The 20,614-nt window shown below is 32.0% G+C and overlaps 1 pseudogene; it reads right to left on the bottom strand.

The window, feature by feature from the left end:
- Positions 1-1,003: 1,003 nt before the first annotated feature.
- LOC120162899 lies at positions 1,004-1,611 on the bottom strand (annotated as a pseudogene).
- Positions 1,612-20,614: the final 19,003 nt, after the last annotated feature.

A 20,614-nucleotide genomic window follows, 5' to 3' on the forward strand; every position in this document is an offset into this window, starting at 1 on the left:
ACATAATAACACAGGGATAACAACCGAAATTAATGATCAATGTATCTCAACTTAATCCTCAATACTTAGCCTGTGGTGTCCCACATAGTCGACCAGCGGAGTTGGTTCGACAGGAGATTTTGAACTTGCCTAGAGCATCCTCTCTTGTTCATATCTTGTTTCATCACACTTTTCGAACGTTCGGAGTTTTGAGAAGTTAAACCCTAAGATACATTGATCGTTCTTTTCTGTCCATCCCTGCTAGGATGCCCCTGATCTTATGCTTTATTCTATCAAGTTTTCCACTGATTGTAAGCTGCTTAAAGTAAAAATATGCCTCTAAGCTATGGGTTTGTTTTCAAGTCCTTAAATTATTTTTTTTTGTCAAAATAAGTCCTTAAACTACTATATGTAATCATTTTAAGTCCTGTCATTTCTTCTGTTAAAATATTTTGTTTCAACTAATGAGATGTTTATGTCACACAAAATTAGATATTTGTTTTGATAAAATATAATTTAGGGACTTAAAGTAAAAAAATAACATAATTTAGTGGTTTATTTTTTTACCAAAATATCGTTTAGATACTTAATATAATTATATATAATAATTTTAAAAATTATTTAAGTCGTTGTTTTGTAAGTTCTTAACGTCTTAAAGTTACTCTCTTTATCACATTAAATTTATCTATTATTGACTTCAATTTTTTTTAAATTTGACTCGTTATTATTTAAAATTTATTATTGATAAAAATATAAAAAAATATATTTTAAAAATAATAAATCAAATAATTTTTAAATATATATTTTACAAATTTAATTGTTTAAAATATTTAAAATAATCATAATTAAAATTTAAAAAATTAATAATTGACACATTTAATGAGATGAGATGGAAAGAATATCTTTTAAGGAACTTCTTACAAATTTTCTGATATCATAATTTCATGTTATTCATTTCTCAGTTTCCAGTCACATCCACAAACATAATTATAACAAAGAATAAAAAAGAAAAAAAGAAAGTGATTCAGCAAAAACTTTTCTCCATGAATTGTGGAAATTCCTGAAAATCTATTCTGCCATCACCATCTTCATCAAATTTTTTGATCATCTTGTTTCAGTTTTCAAGCTTTAAACCATCTTTCAATCCCAGAACACAGAGGACTCTCTGCAATTCCTTTGCATCAATAAACCCATCTTCATTCACATCAAAAACATCAAAAGCTTCCTTCACTTCTTCCTAACTAGGCTCTTCTTCAAACAACCTTGAAATCTCCTCAGAACCAAATGATTCACTCAACTGTTCTCCACTTTCATGGCTGCAAACAATTCCCAGATTTCCCATCAAAGTTTCCACATCTTTTCCAGACAATCTCTCACCAGATGAAAAACCTTCCTTACTTGAAAGCCCAGATTTCTGGGTTTTCAGGTCCCAATCTGCTGGGTGTCTGGGATTGTAGGGAAGAAGAACAATATCTCGAGAAAAAACTTTTGATGGTGTTATAACATGAAAAACCATGAAACAACAAGACCATATCAAGCAATGGAAACTGGTTGGAGTTTGAGTTTAAAGATGATGTCTCCATTGAAGTATGTTGGGGTTTTCTTCTAAGTAGAAAGAATGGTATTCACAATGAAGAGAATAGTTAGCATGGATTTGATGGAATGGTAAGGTTTGGATAGGTATTTGTAAGTGTTCAACGGTGGTTTGGAAGGGGGAAACTGCCTGTAAGGCTCATCTCCAAGTCGACCAACGTCAAATAAATTAAGAAAAACATACGGTGTTGGATCATAAACTTGATCCATTATGGGAGCCTAAACATAAATTCAAACTAAATTGATGTCATTACTTACATCATTTAATTAAAGATGTCATTGCTTACATCATTTAATTAATGATGTCATTGCTTACATCAATTTAGTTAGGTGAGAGTTAGATATTTGTTGAATTTGTAATGGTTTAAATTAGTTTATTTGTGTGGTGTAGGATTGTTCTTGAGTAGTATAAATACCCCTTCCCATTTTAGTTTTAAGCATCAAGAAAAATTAAGAGCTTCTAAGTGAGTGAAGAAGCAAAGTCTTATAAGAGTGAGTTGTAGTTCTTGTTTTTGAGTGAGAGTACTCTTGTAATATTTGTTTGAGTTTCAATAAAAGTTGTTTGTGTGAGTGTTTTATTTCCAACATACGGGTCATTTCCTTTGAATAATTCCACAACAAAAATTATGATATAACTTATTTATAAATATACAGGGTATTGCTTTGTCGAGTTCTCGATTATTAAAAATTATAAAATTATCATTCAACTATTTATATGTTTCAAACTCATTTTTTTCTATTAAAAAATTAACGACCGTTTGAGTTAGACGTTAACTTACTAATTGAGATATAGTAAAATCATATTTTAATGATGTCTACTAGCAACACCATTGCTTTCAAGTATTAGCTCGACAACATAGTGTTTCAAGCACTGACTCGACGACATAATGAAAACAAAAACTCGATCCACAAAATACACCTGAAATAGTTCTATGATCATATTTTATCTTATCTTAGACAATAAGTTAACGTCCAACTCAGAAGGTCGTCAATCTTTTAAGAGATAATAACGAGTTTAGAACATATGAATAATCATGTGATCATTTTATAGCTTTTAATAGTTAGAAAACTCAACAAAGTAACACCTATAGTCTGATAATTCATTTTTTAACTTTTAAAAATCAAATAATTCAATAAAACAATACTATATAGTCGAGAGACTATTTGTATACTTCACTCTTAGATAAATTAGTCAACAAACTGTTGTTTGTGCTGACAATTTTGAAAATGTGCTTCAATAATAATAAAACGTGTGATTATTTACTTTGTTAAAAGAGAAGAAAATTTCTAATCTCGTGAATATTTGGTCAAATTGGACCTTGGCTTGGCCTTACCATAATTTTGTATTTACTTGTGTGGTTTCTTTCTTAGAACTTGCTTCTTGTCTTGTTTAACTTTGACTTTCTCATTTTGATTTTTTTTACAATGAAGTGAATATCACTTTCAATTTCTTGTTTAAGAAGGGACGGCCATAAGAATAAACAGGGTTCCTATTTTAAATAAAAAGGCAACACAATTCGAACTTTGAAATTTAAAGGGCGTAAAAAAAATCAAAACTTTTCCTTTAATACATGATTCATCTTCTAGAAAGTCAAGAACTATCAATAATCTTTTCGTCGTTATTCGAACCTAGATGTAATATTGATGCAGGCATAGAGATTGAAAGAACTAATATGATAGATTACTCCAGAAAGGGTTATGAATATATCGAAAAACTATCGTAAATAGGGATGGGTATAGGTCGTGTTGGGTCGGGTTTTTGGTCCACCCGACCCAACCCGAGAACAAGAAAGTCTCCACCCGAGATCCGACCCGACCCGAAATAATAAAAAAATATTTTTATTTAATAAAAACAGTGACTTAATTGAAAAAAATTATATATAGAGGGGTATTATTGTAATTATCCTTAAATAAATAGGGTAAAATTATATATTTTTCCAGATCGGGTCAGGTCGGATTTTTTCACCCTAAACCCGAACACCACATAAAAAAAAACCGACTCGACCTGAACTCGATTTTTTTATAAAAAACCCGACCTGATCGGGTCGGGTCGAAACCTGTCGGATTCGGGTTACATGCCCATCCCTAACCGTAAAGAGGGATTTAACTGTGTGAGACCAGAACTCTTGGGGTAGTCCTAATGCTTAAGGAAATTTTGTTTTTCTTTAGTGACTTGGGTTCAAGCAGCATAATCGACACATGTATGTGAATTTAATGAGACAACTAACTTTACTTAATTAAGAGGTGCATCGTGATGAATACAACATGAAACATCAAATTATCATAACAATATACATAATCGTGTAATAAAAATTGACGAATAATCGTGTCATAAAAGTAAACGAACAATTGTGTCATAAATGTAGACAAAAATAATTTTTTTAAGAATATACGAAAAGAAAAAATTGAGAGAATATTTATTTAAATCAAAATCGGAGATAAGAAAATAAAAAAAGAGAGGACGATAGTTTACCAATGAATAAGATGACGTTTAAATATGTAAATTTAAATTTATTTAACCTTAATTATTTTAAGGCTTAACTATTAAAAGATGCTCAATCTATGTATGTTTTTTTAATTTAGTGCTTAACGTTTATTTTGTTTTATTTTGTTACCTAATATTTTATTCCGTTACTCAAAATGACCGTTAGCCCATTAAAATTATCACATATCATATTTTTTAATTAAAAATAATTTTTGAAAATAAGAAATTATTTAAAATAGATTAATTAAACCAATATAGTGAAGCTCACGAATGAAAAGAGGTGTTTTCAACGGGTCTGGGTCGGGGAGAACCAGGTGGCGCAGAGAAGAGGAAGCATGGCGGGTCCGGAGGGGGTCGAGGAGATGCAGATTGTTGGGTGTAACCAATATAGTAACAGCTAGACAGCGATTGAGTAACCAGTCAGTAAGGTCGAGGAAAGGGATGACATGGCCGGAGACGGGAACGGATGTTGGCCGCCGGTGGACATTTTAGACTTTCTGTTGAAAAAGCTCTTTCGGATTTCATAGCTTGGCATGGTTTTATGTAACTACTCACTGGTAAGGTAAACGGAATCATTCATTGATTACGTCGTGCCTTTCGAACACGGTCCTGCTTTATGCATTCCATAATCTTAAATTTAAAGATAAGCCATCGTTTTTACTCCATTTTGTTTCCTTTCTCATTCTGATTATCAAACTATTATACAAGTGGGTAAGATTTCAAAGCATTCCATTGTTGTCTATTTCAATTTCAAGTCCTATGATTAACAACAACAGTCAACCCCGACATCATATCATCTTTCATCTGAGGAAGAAGAACCCAATTTATCCCGAAAAGAAAATCCTACGTGATAAAGCAGAAGCATTTTAAGCCCCACTCAAGGTTGTTTATTAGCTTCTAATCTCGTGTTGCAGCCTGGGAGTTGAGCTCAGCAAACCTCAGTCCAACACGCATCGAGTGCTTCAAGAACTTCTTAGAGTTCTTGAATTCAATTTCAGAAAAAGGCGGAGAAGGGGACGAGGGAAATATTTCTTAGGGTTACTTTTTCATTTTAATTAATTTTTTATTTTCAGAAATTATTTTTTTAATATTAAAAAATATACCAAGGGCATTTTTTAATAGATTAACAGTCAAATTTACGGTCCGTCACGACTGAACCTATTTTGAATAACAGAATGAAACGTTGGACACTAAACTGGAATAAAATAATTATTAGGCACTAAACTAAAAAAACGACATATATTTGACATTTTTGTATACATAAACCTTATTTTAATTTAAGTGATTATGAGAAAATTGGTAATATAGGTGTTATATAAAATGATAATATTAATACATTTTTGTTACCATGACTTTATAAATGATCACTCGTCTTTGCATGACTTTATTTTTAATTTATTTACCAGATTATTAAAAATTATAAAATGGTCATTCAACTATTTATATGTTTTAAATGCATTTTTTTCTGTTAAAAAATTAACGACCATTTGAGTTAGACGTTAACATGCTATTGAGATATGGTAAAATCATATTTTAATGATGTCTACTAGCACCACCGTTGCTTTCAAGCATTAGCTCGACAATATAATGTTTCAAGCACTGACTCGACGACATAATGAAAACAAAGACTCGATCCACAAAATACACCTGAAACAGTTCTAAGATCATATTTTATCTTATCTCAGACAATAAGTTAACGTCCAAATCATAAGGTCGTCAATCTTTTAAGAGAGAATGACGAGTTTAGAACATATGAATAATCATGTGATCAATTTATAACTTTTAATTGTAAAAAAAACTCAACTAAGTAACACATTATAATCAAATAATTATTTTATAATTTTTAAAAGTCAAAATATTCAATAAAACAATGCTATATAGAAGGGAAACTATTTGTATACTTTACTCTAAAATAAAATATCCAACAAACTCTTGTTTGTGCTGGACAATTTGCTTTAATAATAATAAAATGTGTGATTATTTACTTTGTTAAAAGAGAAGAAATTTTCTAATCTCGTGAATATTTGGTCAAATTGGACCTTGGCTTGGCCTACCATAATTTTGTATTTACTTGCCTGAATTTGTGTGGTTTCTTTCTCATTTTGATTTTTTTTGGGACAATGAAGTTTCTTCGAAGTGAATATCACTTTCAATTTCTTGTTTAAGAAGGGACGACCATAAGAATAAACCGCGTTTGTACCCAAAAATCACATGAATAATTACCTGTCATGCATCGTTTAAAAAAAATTTACCGTTCTAGCACCATTTGCAGAAAGGTGCAGATGATGATTCGCGCCTTACCCTGATGTGGCACCACATAATCAAAGGCGCGGATGGTCATCCGCACCTTATCCGAGCTGGAGCCATGTAAGAGTAAGGCGCAGATCATCATCCGCGCCTTTCTGGGGTTCTGACACGCGCATTGCAATTAATTTTCAATCGTTCATGTCTCCTACATTAATTATCCGATCAGGCCAAACCCATCCCCCATCCCTATAAATATCTCATCCTTTCTTCATTCAAGCACACCAAATTCTCAAATTATCTCAAATCTTCTCAAACCATCTCAAAGCCCAAACCCTCTTAAAACTCAAACCCAGTCAAATATTATTTAGAAGGTAAAGTATTATATTGTATTATAATAAATGAATAGTTTAGTTTTTTATTAAATTGTATTATATTTACTTTTTATTATTTTTTGCACTTATAAAATGGAAGACGGTCTAGTTCGTTTAGATGAACATCATATCTCGAGGCATTTTGCTGATACGATAACATTTTTAAATTCTATTTTAATTTTAATTATTGTTAATATTTTGTTTATTTAATTTTTTAGTATTAGTTTATATATTAATTTATATAATATTTATTAAATTAGTATAGAGACCGTATATTAGATCCCTTTATTCGTAATCTTAAGTTAGAGATACCAACCCATGTCTAGTCGTATTTAGTCGAGGCTGGATTCGGTTATGTAGCCGGATACGAAGGGCACTGTAACATAGAATCCAACATGATTTCTGTATTGGTCGAGCGGAGGAGACCGGAGACACACATATTTCATCTTCCATGCGGAGAGTGCACAATTACGCTAGAGGATGTTTCCATGCACTTGGGGCTTCCGGTAGATGGAGATGTGCTTTCTGGGGTGGCGCACGGTGACTAGCATTCATTGTGCTAGGAGTATCTTGGAGGTGTCTCGCCTAATTTTAAAGGTGGTTGGATTTCGTTAAATTGGTTGGATTCAACTTTCAAGCATTTGAGTAGCGATACCTCGGAGGAGCAGGTTAAAATGTATGCACGGTCTTGCATATTATAACTAATAGGAGGGTTCCTGATGCCGGACAAATCGCAACCAAGTTCATTGTATGTGGTTGCAACACCTGGCCGATTTTCATCTGGCTGGCACACTGAGTTGGGGCTCGGCAGTTTTGATATTTCTCTATAGGGAAATGTGTCGAGCTATTGGCTATAGAAAAAATGCTATCGGAGGATGTCTCTTTTTGCTGCAGTCTTGGGCGTGGTATTGAATGCTATTTTTATGTCCGATTGTGAAGAATCCGTTGGTCTTCACGCTATTATTGAGATAATTACAATACTGATTTCGTATATTAATAATTTTATTTAGTATATAATAAAAAATATTTCATTGAATAAGTGGTCTACTGCAAGGAAATATCATCGGGATTTACCTGATGAATTAGAATCAATTAGGTTACTCATTGATCAGAAGGCTGACATAGAGGTATGTATTTAAATAACAAAATATATTTTTAATTATCATTATATAATTAGATTATTATTTTGATTAGAATTATATATATTTGTTTTAGTTTGAATGGGCTCCTTATTGTACTAAAGATATAAGGATTTGTATCCCACATGACTTAAGGGGCCTATTAGATGTTTGGATGGCGGTCGCTTGCTCCGCCAATTTGGTTTTGTACAATCAATTCCGGAAGCACCTAAAAATCTTGACGATTTGCATAGCACCGATCGACGCGAAAAAAAGATGTGGACTGGCTACTGAAGCATTATGAGTGGGTGATGATATGGGGAGGGTCGACGTGGGTGTATTCCCCGTAAAGAACCCATTTATGTGGACCATTCGACGGTTGCCGATGGTTATTATGAGTGGTTCAACTGGAACGGGAAACCGTTCCTACTTTCCGAGGAAGCACGAGACGGGAGTATTCATCGACGTCGCCAAAGACATCCACCTTCACAACCCCATCGTCCCTCGACTCTAGACCATTGTATATCGTTAGTTCTCATATATTGTTTTTCCTCTTCCTCTTTGATACGCGAACCATCCAATTGCATCCGTTATCACGTTGGGCACAATGGCAGACATACTTTTCGGTGGTAGAGCGGTCGACTCCAGACTGAACAGAATTATGAATATTGTAATTCTTAATTGTCATCATCGCTTCTTCTTTGCATGAAAAATTCATTCCTTTATATAACTCACCATCATAGACTGATGAGTTAAATCTATAGTCACCGACATTAGGCATATCCACAAATTCTAGCCTCATACATTATACCATAGTCAACTTTATACATGTGTGTTGGAGGTTCAGTATGTACCGTATTTGTGGGAACTTCATCTACATCATCATCATCATCGAAGTCTATGTTGAACTGCGGTGATTCTGGGTGAACGAATAGTCCAGTCTTAGCACCATCCGCACCTGACTCACAAAGAGGTTCTTCTGGTTGAGATGAGGGTTCTTCCACGCTGTCGACATTTAGGTCGAACAAGCTGGTAGTTGCATGCCTTCCCCTTGAACTTGAAGGCATCTCGACATTGAGGTCGAAGAAGCTCGCAGTTGAATGCCTCCCCCTGAAGCTTGAAGGCATCATATCAAATGGGTACTGCACAGATTGTTGCATCGAGGAAATCTCCATATTCAGGTCAAAGAAATTGGCAGATTAATGTCTTCCCCTTGAACTAGACGCGATGTTGTCATACAGATTGTTTGTGGACCCACCTTGGTACATATTATAAGAAGTTGCTGATGAATGTCTCCCTATTGAACTTGATGGGATGTCACCATGATGCGGATTTCCCATTATGGCATTAAAATCATTACACGTTACTGTAGTTGGGTTGTCAACTTGATCAGCTTGTTGAGCCATCCTATAGTGGGAGCATAATGACATACCACGAACAACACGCACTTCAAAAAATTTTGCATACATCTCCGTATCGGCTTCTGAATAATGATTTTGAGAATCAACTATCATTAAAACATCATCATCGTTCGTTAGTTCGAACGCTGTATAAGTTAACGGAAACACTGATGTTGGAAATCTATACTGAAGTGAGGACAATCTTCTAGTAATTCCAACATGAACCTTCCTTGAAATCTTTGTTATTAGCTCCTCAAAAGTTATGTTTCTCTTGAAGGATATTTTGACAGAATGATTTGATGTGAACACAACGCTGGTTTCATCTTCCCAAATTTCTCCATCATAGTAAACAATAGCTCAAATACGAGTCATTCTGAGAGTTTGAAAGATTGAGAGTCTTATATCTGCAAAAATAATAGATGAAATACGCCTAATTAAATAAATAGTATATGAATTAAAATATAACCTAATAATTTTTTTAAAAAAATATTAACAATAATTTAAATAAAATAATTTTATATTATTACCGTATCGGCAAAAATATCTCGACGTATGATCCCACTTTCTAATTTTATAACTGCAAAAAAAAAATAGAAAGTAATTAGTACAATATTTTTTTTCCAAATAATCATATATCAAATAAATATAATATATTAAAAAAATTACTTTACAACAAAAGATCGAACGAATTGGTGAAGCAAATATAGGTGGAATTGGTGTGGTGATGTTTACGGTTGAAGGGGGTGCTATTTATAGGCGAGGGGAGAGTTTAAAGGACGAGAAATTCGGAACCAATAATGAAAGGTGCGGATGGTGATCTGCGCCTTTCAGGCGCATGTCAGAACCCCAAAAAGGCGCGAATGATGATTCGCACCTTACCCTTACGTGGCGCCAACTCGTAAGTTGCAAAATCTAAAGCTCTACATGAGCAATGTTACGACTTCCAAGATCAAGGGGAAGAGGAATTTGATCTTGAAGATGACTTCTGGAAAAGAATTGAAGTTACAAAATGTGTTGTATGTGTCTAACATATAAAAAACCTTGTTTCTAGGACACTCTTAAGTGTTCACGATTTTATAATGATATTTGAATCCCAAAAGCTAATTTTTCTATGTTTATGGGTAAAGGATATTTATTGAATGATATGTGGAAACTTAATGCTATCTCTCTAAAAGCCAAGTGCATGAATGAGATTGTCGCTTCTTCTTCCATTTATATGTTTGAGTCATTTAATTTAGGCTTCAATATACAAAAGGTGCTCAACCTATGCCCGTTTTTCCAGTTTAGTGCCTAACGTTTATTTCATTCCAGTTTGGTGCCTAACGTTTCATTCCATTACTTAAAATAGGTCAAGGCGTGACAGAACGTTAATTTCCTTCGTTAACTAACACGTTTCACAATCTGATAATTTTAAAAATTTTATATAAAATAAAAAAATAGAATTATATATTTTTATAAAAGAAAACACATAAATTTCGAAATAACCCAAGAACTTTGAAAACCTTACTTTTAATCCCTAAACCCACGCCGACTGCCGCCCTTTACCGTCGACGAAGTTCCACCCGACCTCACCTCCCCCCGATGACCAAAATCCCTATGAAATCATTATTAATCAACGGTTAATTTATGGCGAATCGACAGTTTATACCCGCAAACACTAGGATGAAAATCGCAATCCCAAGCGATTTCGATAGCCAATCGATGACAACTACGGCGACTTATAACTAAGATGATGACAAGGACTACGTCAGCGATGGTGGTCATGGCCGGAAAGGGCGGCAGCGGGTTAGTGTTAGGATTTTGAGGTTTTAGAGATTTTGAGGTTTTGAGTAATTTAAAAGAAATAAGGGTTTTTATAAATATAATAATATTTTTAATTTTTTATAATATAATAAATTTCAAAATTATGAGATTGTCACATGTGTCACTTAAAGGAGAAAACTAATGACCTATCACGGCTTGACCCATTTTGAGTAATGGAATAAAACATTAGACACCAAATTGGAACGAAATAAATGTTAGACACTAAACTGGAAAAAGGGGATAGGTTGGGCACCTTTTGTATATTTAAGCCTTTAATTTATGACATGGTAGACTTGGACATGTTATTTATGATATTATGCCTAGATTAATTAACTTGGAATACATCATTTTGTTTCATATTAATTATAATCATAAATGTGAAACATGCATTGAGGCGAAATTGGAAATGTCTTTTTTTTCAAACTGTTGAAAGAAAAACTGAACCGTTTGATCTAATATATAGCGGTGTTTGTGACTTAAAATTTGTTCGAGTGAGAGGAGTGAATAAATATTTTATTACCTTTATCGATAATAGCAAAAAGTATTGCTATATGTATTTGCTTAAGAGCAAAGTTGAAGCTATAGAGAAAATTATACTATATATTTGATAAATAAAATGATTAAGATGGTGATAAATGATCATGGTGGTGAATACGTTGAACCATTTGATGAATATTGCTCACAACATGATATTGTTCACGAAGTAACACCTCTATATTTTCCTCAATCAAATGGAGTAGCCGAGTAAAAAAAATCAGACTCTAAAAGAAATGATGAATGCTTTGTTAGGAAGCTTTAGGTTATCATAGAACATGTGAGGGGAAGCTGTTAGTTTAGCTAATTACCTTCTAAATAAGGTTCCCCAAAAGGAAAAAGACACCATATGAATTATAGAAATGTCGAAAATCTTCCTATAAACACTTGAAAACGTGTGGGTGTCTTGCCAAGGTAATGATCTCATTATCAAAGCTAATCAAAATAGGTTATAAAAATATGGATTGCATTTTCATTGGCTACACAGAACATAACAATGCTTATCTGTTTCTTGTGTATGAACTAAATAACCCTTAGATTCACTATAACACGGTAATGGAATCAAAGAATGCATCATTGTTTGAAAATATAATCCCTTATAAATCTAGGGTGGTTGATCAAAGTTCAATAAAACGAACTTTACAGACTAATAATGAAGATAATCCAAATTATCAATAAGAGGTTGAAACAAAAATAAAGCCAAGAAGGAGAAAAACGACCAAAATTGGAAAGATCTTTTGCATCATATTTCCTAACCTTTATGTTGGAGGTTGAACCTTAAACATATAGTGATAGTATGCAATCCTCTAAAGGCACCTTATAGAAGGAAACCATTAAAAGTGAAACTGATTCCATCATGAAAAACCATACAAGAGAATTAGTGAATATTCCTCCATGAATTAAACCACTAAGTTATAAATGGGTTTTCAAATAAAAAACAAAAGCATATAAAAAAATGTTACGTACAAGGCCAAATTGATTATAAAAGGTTACCGACAAAATAAAGGCCTTGATTACTTTGATACGTACTCTCCTATATCAAGAATTATATTTATAAGAATGATACTTGCAATTGTCGCTTTGCAAAATCTAGTATATCAAATGGATGTTAAAAAAACTTTCCCAAATAGAGATATTGGTGAAGAAATATACATGGAACAAATTGAGGGTCATGTAGTTTTAGGTTAAGAAAGAAAAGTCTATAGATTGGTAAAGTTTTTGTATGGACTTAAACAAGCACCAAAACAATGTCATGAGAAGTTAGATAGTGTCATGATGACAAATAACTTTAAGATAAATGAATGCGACAAATATGTATATGCAAAACTGCAAACATTGGATATACTATTCTATGTTTGTATGTCAGTGGAATACTCATTGTTGGAAGCAAAAATGAAATTGTAAAACATACCAAAGACATGTTAAATTTAAGATTTGACATGAAAGATATGAGATTACCCGATATGATTTTGGGCATCCAAATTAAAAGGTCACCTTAAGGCCTTAAACTGACTCAGACACACTATGTGGATAATATTCTTGAGAAATTTAACAATGATGATGATGGTATAACCCTAACTCCAATAGATTCTTGTTCACATCTGTCTAAAAACCAAGGTGAAAGTGTTCACCTAGTGGAATATGCAAGGATCATAAGCAGCCTAATGTATCTCATGAGCTGTATTAGAATATACATCACTTTTCGTGTGAGCAATCTAAGAAAATTCAAAAACTATCTCAGATATACTCGAGATTATAGACTGCATTATTCTAGAGATCCTACTATTTTAGAAGGATATTCTGATGCCAGTTGATATATGATATTCAAGATACAAAAAATTTAAATGGATATGTATTCACTTTGGGATGAGGAGTTACCTACAACGAGAAGCCGATAAAATTTTGTGGATAGAATTTCAAGACATGACAACAAAAATTGTTGTTCTATCTTACCGAAATGAACTTTGATAAGTTCTTGAAGGAAGATCCTCTAGCTTTTAAAGTGGGATATTGAGAATGAGAGATAAGAAATATTACATGCCTTTCAATATTATTGAAGCTTGGAAGCACTCCAACTTCTTATGCTGAAACCATATCGTTAATATTTTACAAGACTTATTATATTTAGTGTATTCTGTTTATCAAACGATTAAGAAATTGTGGGAGGCATTAGTCTATAAATATAAATTTAAATGTTGGAGTTAAAAAGTTTTTAGTTGCCAAGTTCTTAAAGTATATTATGGTTTATTTTAAACCAGTAGTGAATCAAGTAGAGGAACTCCAACTAATTATTCATGGAATTCTTGCAAAAAAGAATGGTCATAAGTGAATCCTGGTAGCTATCATTTAAAAATTACCTCCTAGATAGAATGATTTCAAGAATCACCTGAAGTAGAAAATAAAGGAAATGACAATAGAGGAATTGATTGTCAGAGTTCAAATAGAACATGACAATATAGTTAATGTTAAAAAGATCAACAAAGAAACCTTCAAAGAGGCTAAGGCAAACATGATAAAATTTAAGGACTTCAATAAGGGGAAAAATCCAGTAACATGTTAAAGCTGAAACCTAAAGGTGCAATTTCCAAGAAGGAAAATTCTAAGGAAAATGCTACAACCATGAAAAGATGGGGAACAAGTCCACTGAATGCATACATCTAAAGAAAGTTAAAGCTCATGAGGGTAATGTTGTGGAAGGAATTGCTAAGGATGCAGAGGACTTGGATCTATGTGTTGTGATCTTTGAATTCAACATGGTTGACTCTAACCAACTTAATGATGGATTGACAATGGAGCCATGCGTCACATTTGTGGTAACAATGACATCTTTTCTAAATTAATACCTTGCGACAATGGGGAGAAACTCTACATAAGTAATGTTACGACTTCCAAGATCAAGGGAAGGGAATTTTGATCTTGAAGATGACTTATGGAAAAGAATTAAAGCTACAAAATATGTTGTATGTGTCTGACATATGGAAAAACCTTATTTCTAGGGCACTATTAAGTGTTAACGGCTTTAAAATGATATTTGAATCCCAAAAAGCTGATTTTGTCTAAGGGGAAATATTTGTGGGTAGAGGATATTTATTGAATGATATATGAAAACTCAATGTTATCTCTCTAAAAGCAAAGAGCATGTATGAAAATATCATTTTTTTCTTCCATTTATATGCTTGAGTGATTTAACTTATGACATGATAGACTTGGACATGTTAATTATGATACTATGCATAGATTAATTAACTATCAACACATTCTTTCGTTTCATATTAATTTTAATAATAAATGTGAAACATGTGTTCAGGTGAAATTGAAAAGGTCTTCTTTTCAAATTGTTGAAAGAAATATTGAACTGCTTGATTTAATACATAGTAATGTTTGTGACTTAAAAAAAATAAACGAGATGAGAGAATACATATTTTATTATCTTCATCGACAATGGCAAAAATTATTGCTATGTGTATTTACTTAAGAGAAAAGATGATGCTATAGAGAAATTTATACTCTATAAGTATGAAGTCGAAAACTAACTTTATAAAAGAATTAAGATGGTGAGAAGCGATCGTGGTGATAAATACGTTGAACCATTTGGTGAATATTGTTCACAACACGATATTGTTCACGAAGTAAAACCACTTTATTTTCCTCAATCAAATGGAGTAGTAGAGCGAAAAAATCAAACTCTAAATAAAATGATGAATGCTTTGTTAAGAATCATTGGATTATCATAGAACATGTGGGGGAAGATGTTCTTTCAGCTAATTACCTTCTAAATAAGGTTCCTCAAAAGGAAAAAGAACAAGACACCATATGAATTATGGAGAGGTCGAAAACCTTCCTATAAACACTTGAAAATGTGGAGGTGTCTTGCCAAGGTAATGACCTCATTACCAAAGCAAATAAAAATAGGTCAAAAATGTGGATTGCATTTTCATTGGCTACGCATAACATAGAAATGCATATCAGTTTCTTGTGTATGATCAGATAACCCTTAGATTCATAAGAGCATGATAATATAATCAAAGAATGCACCATTCTTTGAAAATATAACCCCTTATAAATCTATGGTGGTTGATCAAAGTTTAATAAAACAAACTTTAGACTAATAATGGAGATAATCCAAATGATCAATAAGAGGCTGAAACTGAAATAGAGCCAAGAAAGAGCAAATGACTAAGAGTGGAAGGATCCTTCATATCCGATTTCCTAACTTTTATGTTAAAGGTTAAACCTCAAACGTATAGTGATGCTATGCAATCCTCTGAAGGCACCTTATAGAAGGAAGCCATTAAAAGTTAAATTGATTCCATCACGTGAAACCATACATCGAAATTAGTGGATATTTCTCCGAGAATTAAACCACGAAGTTCTAAATGAATTTTCAAACAAAAAATGAAAGCACATGGAGAAAGTGATAAGTATAAGGCCATATTAATTATAAAAGATTATTGAAAAAAAAGAAGGCCTTGATTATTTTGATATGTATTATCTTATATCAACAATAACATCCATAAGAATGATAATTGCAATTTTCACTTTGTCAAATCTAGAAGCACATCAAATGGATAAAAAAACCTTTCCTAAATGAAGATCTTGGTGATGAAGTATACATGGAATAATTTGAGGGTCATGTTGTTTTATGTCCAAAAAGGAAAGCCTGTAGATTGGTAACGTCTTTGTATGGACTTAAACAAACACCAAAACAATGGCATGTGAAATTCGATAGTATCATGATGACAAACGACTTCAAGATAAATAAGTGTGACAAATGTGTATATGTCAAAACTACAAACATTAGATATATCAATCTATGTTTGTATGTCAATGACATACTTATTGTTAGAAGAAACAATGAAATGTTAAAACGTATCAAAGACATGTTAAATTCAAAATTTGGAATGTAAGATATGAGGTTACCCGATACTATTTTAGGAATCCTAATTAAAAGGTCATCTAAAGGCTACAATCTGACTCAGCCGCACTATATTAACAAAATTCTTGAGAAATTTAACATTGAGATGTTGGTATAGCCATAACTTCAATAGGTTCTTGTTCACATCTATCTAAAAACCAAGGTGAAAGTGTTCACAAAGTGGAATATACAAGGATCATAGGCAGCCTAATATATTTAGTGAATTGTATTAGACTAGACATTGCTTTAAGTGTAAGCAGTCTAAGCAGGTTCACAAGTAATCCATGGGAAAATCATTGAAAAGTAATAATAAGAGTATTGAGATATCTCAGATATACTCGAGATTATAGCATGCATTATTCTAGAGATCCTACTGTTTTAGAATAATACTCCGAATAGTCAAAACCTATACCTACAATATGTTTATACTGTGTAAATCAAGTAATAATTGCTAGAGCACAAAATTTCATGTATAACGATAAATCAAGATATATGCATTGTTGACATAATATCGCTAGACAACTGATCTCAAATGGAATTATCTCTAAAGGAAATGGACTAAAGCCCACGAATATTAAAGGTGTTATGCGAAGGAAAACACTACCTAATTGAATGAAGACCCCAAGATCCAAGTTCAAAAGGATAATATAATTGCATAAACTGTGTGCAGTCATTGTGGGGATTTCTTATCCCAAGTCTATTCCTATAATTTAAACAATGATTAAAGAGGTACATGCTAAGAAAAGCTTTTAACGACCATTGTGTGCTTCGGTGAGCTGAGTAACCTAAGTCACCTATGTGAGAGTGAAGTGTGTCAACTTCAAAAAGACTATATGGTATAGTTCTTTCAAATGCTTGCAGAACCAGACGATGTTCACAACTATATGGAAATACCCATGAGAACTAATATACTTGTCAGAAAGACATTTGTGTGAAGCATATCATCATTTATGCAAACAACAGAACAATTCAATGACATTACTTCTATTGGTCAGCTAGTAAAGTAAATATGTTGTCACAAGGGTAGGTCTATAGGAGGAAACCTACCTATCATATGCAACAATCAATCGTAGAGTCTATCATCACATCGATTCAAAATATTTTGATAAAATCATCAATTTCATTCATGTAGGGATTGTTGGAAAAGTTATGATAAATTGAAAACTTTAAGCCATATTTTTAATGGGTAAAGGTGGAGATTCGAATGATGAATTTATTTATTCATATTCGAATTCATGAGATCTTTACAATGGTATCTTATTTATTGATAAAATAAGAATTTTCCCCCTTAAATGAAACGTTTAGGGCTAAAATGGTTATTTAGTAAAATTTTAGGGGCCATTTCCCCATTAAATGAAATGTTGGGAGATATTATGCTTCAAAAAGAATAGAGGCTAAAATGATTATTTATTCAAATGTTAGGGCATTTTTGGTATTATACCTTTTCCAAAATGGTGAATAAGCTACCTATTTCCATCTTGTACATTTTATTCCCAATTTCTATAATATATAAATTAGATAATTTAAGTTTCCTTCCTGGAGAGGTTTGCTCCAATGGTTATATCTAAGCAAAGAGGGCATTAAACAAATTTCTTTCTCCATCGTCTTTAACCTTTGACACTTTTGAAATCTTAATACTCCATTAAACACTAAACTTTCTCTAATAATTAAAGGCATTTCTCTCACCCAAATTGAAAGATAAATACATATTTAGAATCCTTATTACATAAATTTTCCATTAGTAGTGTCAATTTCAAGAATCAGATAAGTTTAACTAAAACCTTAAATAATATTCAAATTAGGGTTTATGGTAAAATTGAAGGATTTTGCTTAAATTAATCATTTGGGATGATGAACTATTGTTGATTAAGTGTTTTTCTACCTTGCTAGAGCAAGAGAAATTAATGGAAGGCACCACTCCAAGAGGAAAAGCTAAGGTTCTCATGAGTGCTTAAATCAAGGTAAATCGAGAATCTTTAGTTAAGTGTAGTTACTTTTATCGTGCTTGTATGTTTATTTGGTCATTATCGTATATGTTATGTTTATTTGTGTTATTGACTCCTTTAGAGCAACAAAGGATGACATCTATTATATTGGTAAGATTGATAAGTTATACGTGTTTTTTGTTGATATTAATATTTTATGATATGTATATGATGATGTCTGAGATGTATTCTAGATAAAATAGAGCCTATGTGGCTACATATGTGCATCTTAGAGCTATGACATCAATAATGATATTTGGTAAGTAACGATGTTGTACTATTATGCCCATGGTTAACTTGTAGATTTCGGGATACAATTGGCATGCCACAAAGTTCACAACGCTTATATGGGTATTGTAAGACTTCGGTCTTATGTCGATATGGTGACAGAGCTATTAACCATTACTGATATTTTCACTATTAACAATGACGTAAGGATTCACGTATCCCTTGTTCAAAAGAGTACCATTAAGCTTATAAGTGATGATTTCATTATGATTATGAATATGATAATTGTTATCGTTATTAATGTTAAAGTTCTTATGGATGAGTATTGATCAAATGAATATAATTGCCATCTAATAAGATTTTTTTGTTTATGGCTACCTCACTAATATATATATAAGTTTAATTTGTGTGTTTATTGATTTCAAGATATCATACTACTTAGTGGGCATGATTGCATCTAGAAGTTACTTGTCATCATTGTTTTGTTAGTGTAAAGATCTTTTCGAAAACTCCTAGAATGGTGACTATGTAAACCTATTGATCTTTTGATGAGTTCTGTGTTGTATATGCTATTATGTTGATTGATATTATATTACTTGATATTTTGATACATATGAGTTATATGATGGTATATTTAAAAGTATGAACATGAGAAATGAGTGCTTAAGGTAAATGGTATGTAAAAATGATAAGATATGGTTTATGATTACAAGTGTGATTATAATATATGCATATGTAGGGAAATCATTGGTGAAATTGATGTTAATTGCATTATTGATATGTCATTACATGCATACATGTTACATATAGTTTAGGCCAAGTTTGATGCATTTTGGAGTATGTTTGAAATTTGAATTTGACCATTTGGTGCATATGGTCTTGATATCAAAACAGAGATATCGATATTATATGCTTATTGGGATATTTCGAATGATTTTTTGGCATCGACACTAGCATAGGGTATCAATACTATATATATGATACTAATATTGTTTTTTGGGTATCGATACTCATTAAATAGATCCAAATACTATAACCCTAAAAGTGTATTAATAACATGGTTCTATATCAATATTGTACTTATATAGATCAGTATTGGATCAAGGTATCAACACCAATTTGACCTTTAAAGTTGGGATTAATAATTAATTATCACTATAATTCAACTATTATCGGTACCGTTCTAAGACAGTATCGATATTGTATGAACAATTTTGATACCAACGATGTTGAATATTTAAAGCAGTCCACTATTAAAAGTATGTTGAATTGTATGAAATGATCCCTAATGTGCTATGATTACAACTTAATCACTGAAATCATAATTTGATTAATTATATAATTGATATTCAAATTAGGTTAAAAGTTATCGATTTCAACCAGTTATGTAACATCGTCGATCCAATTCCTAACTAGATCGTGTTAAGGGCGTTACAACTAAAAGCGTCGATGTTGTATTTATTAGATATAATGTTAATAGTGATGTGTATATATATATATATATATATATATATATATATCATGTATTCACATGATCATTCTATTTGTGAATTTTTTAAGATATTATCTATTACAGAAACATAGCATAAAAGTTGATATATAACGAGATATTTTAAGGGATATGTATATTATTTTCTCATAATTAAAAATCTTTGATATTTATATTTTATTTAAAAAATTCTAATATTAATGTAAAAAAGTTTTGGAATATAAAATTCATAAATAACTTCATTACTAATGAAAATTTTAGTTTAATTTAGAAACTAAAATGAGGAATTAAAACGGAGTGAGGTGAGTTAGATTTTTAGTCGCCCAACCCTAATTTGAGAAATAAAAATATTCATTTAAATTCGACCCACTTCGGGTAATTGTGGCGATCTCCCCTCCCCAAATTTTATGTCACAAATTCATGTGTTGTGACTCAGTCCGAATAAATAAATAAAATGTATAAACCAA

The sequence above is a fragment of the Hibiscus syriacus genome, unplaced genomic scaffold (genome assembly GCF_006381635.1).
Source record: "Hibiscus syriacus cultivar Baekdansim isolate YM2019G1 unplaced genomic scaffold, ASM638163v2 tig00111409_pilon, whole genome shotgun sequence".
NCBI classification, from domain to species: Eukaryota; Viridiplantae; Streptophyta; class Magnoliopsida; order Malvales; family Malvaceae; genus Hibiscus; species Hibiscus syriacus.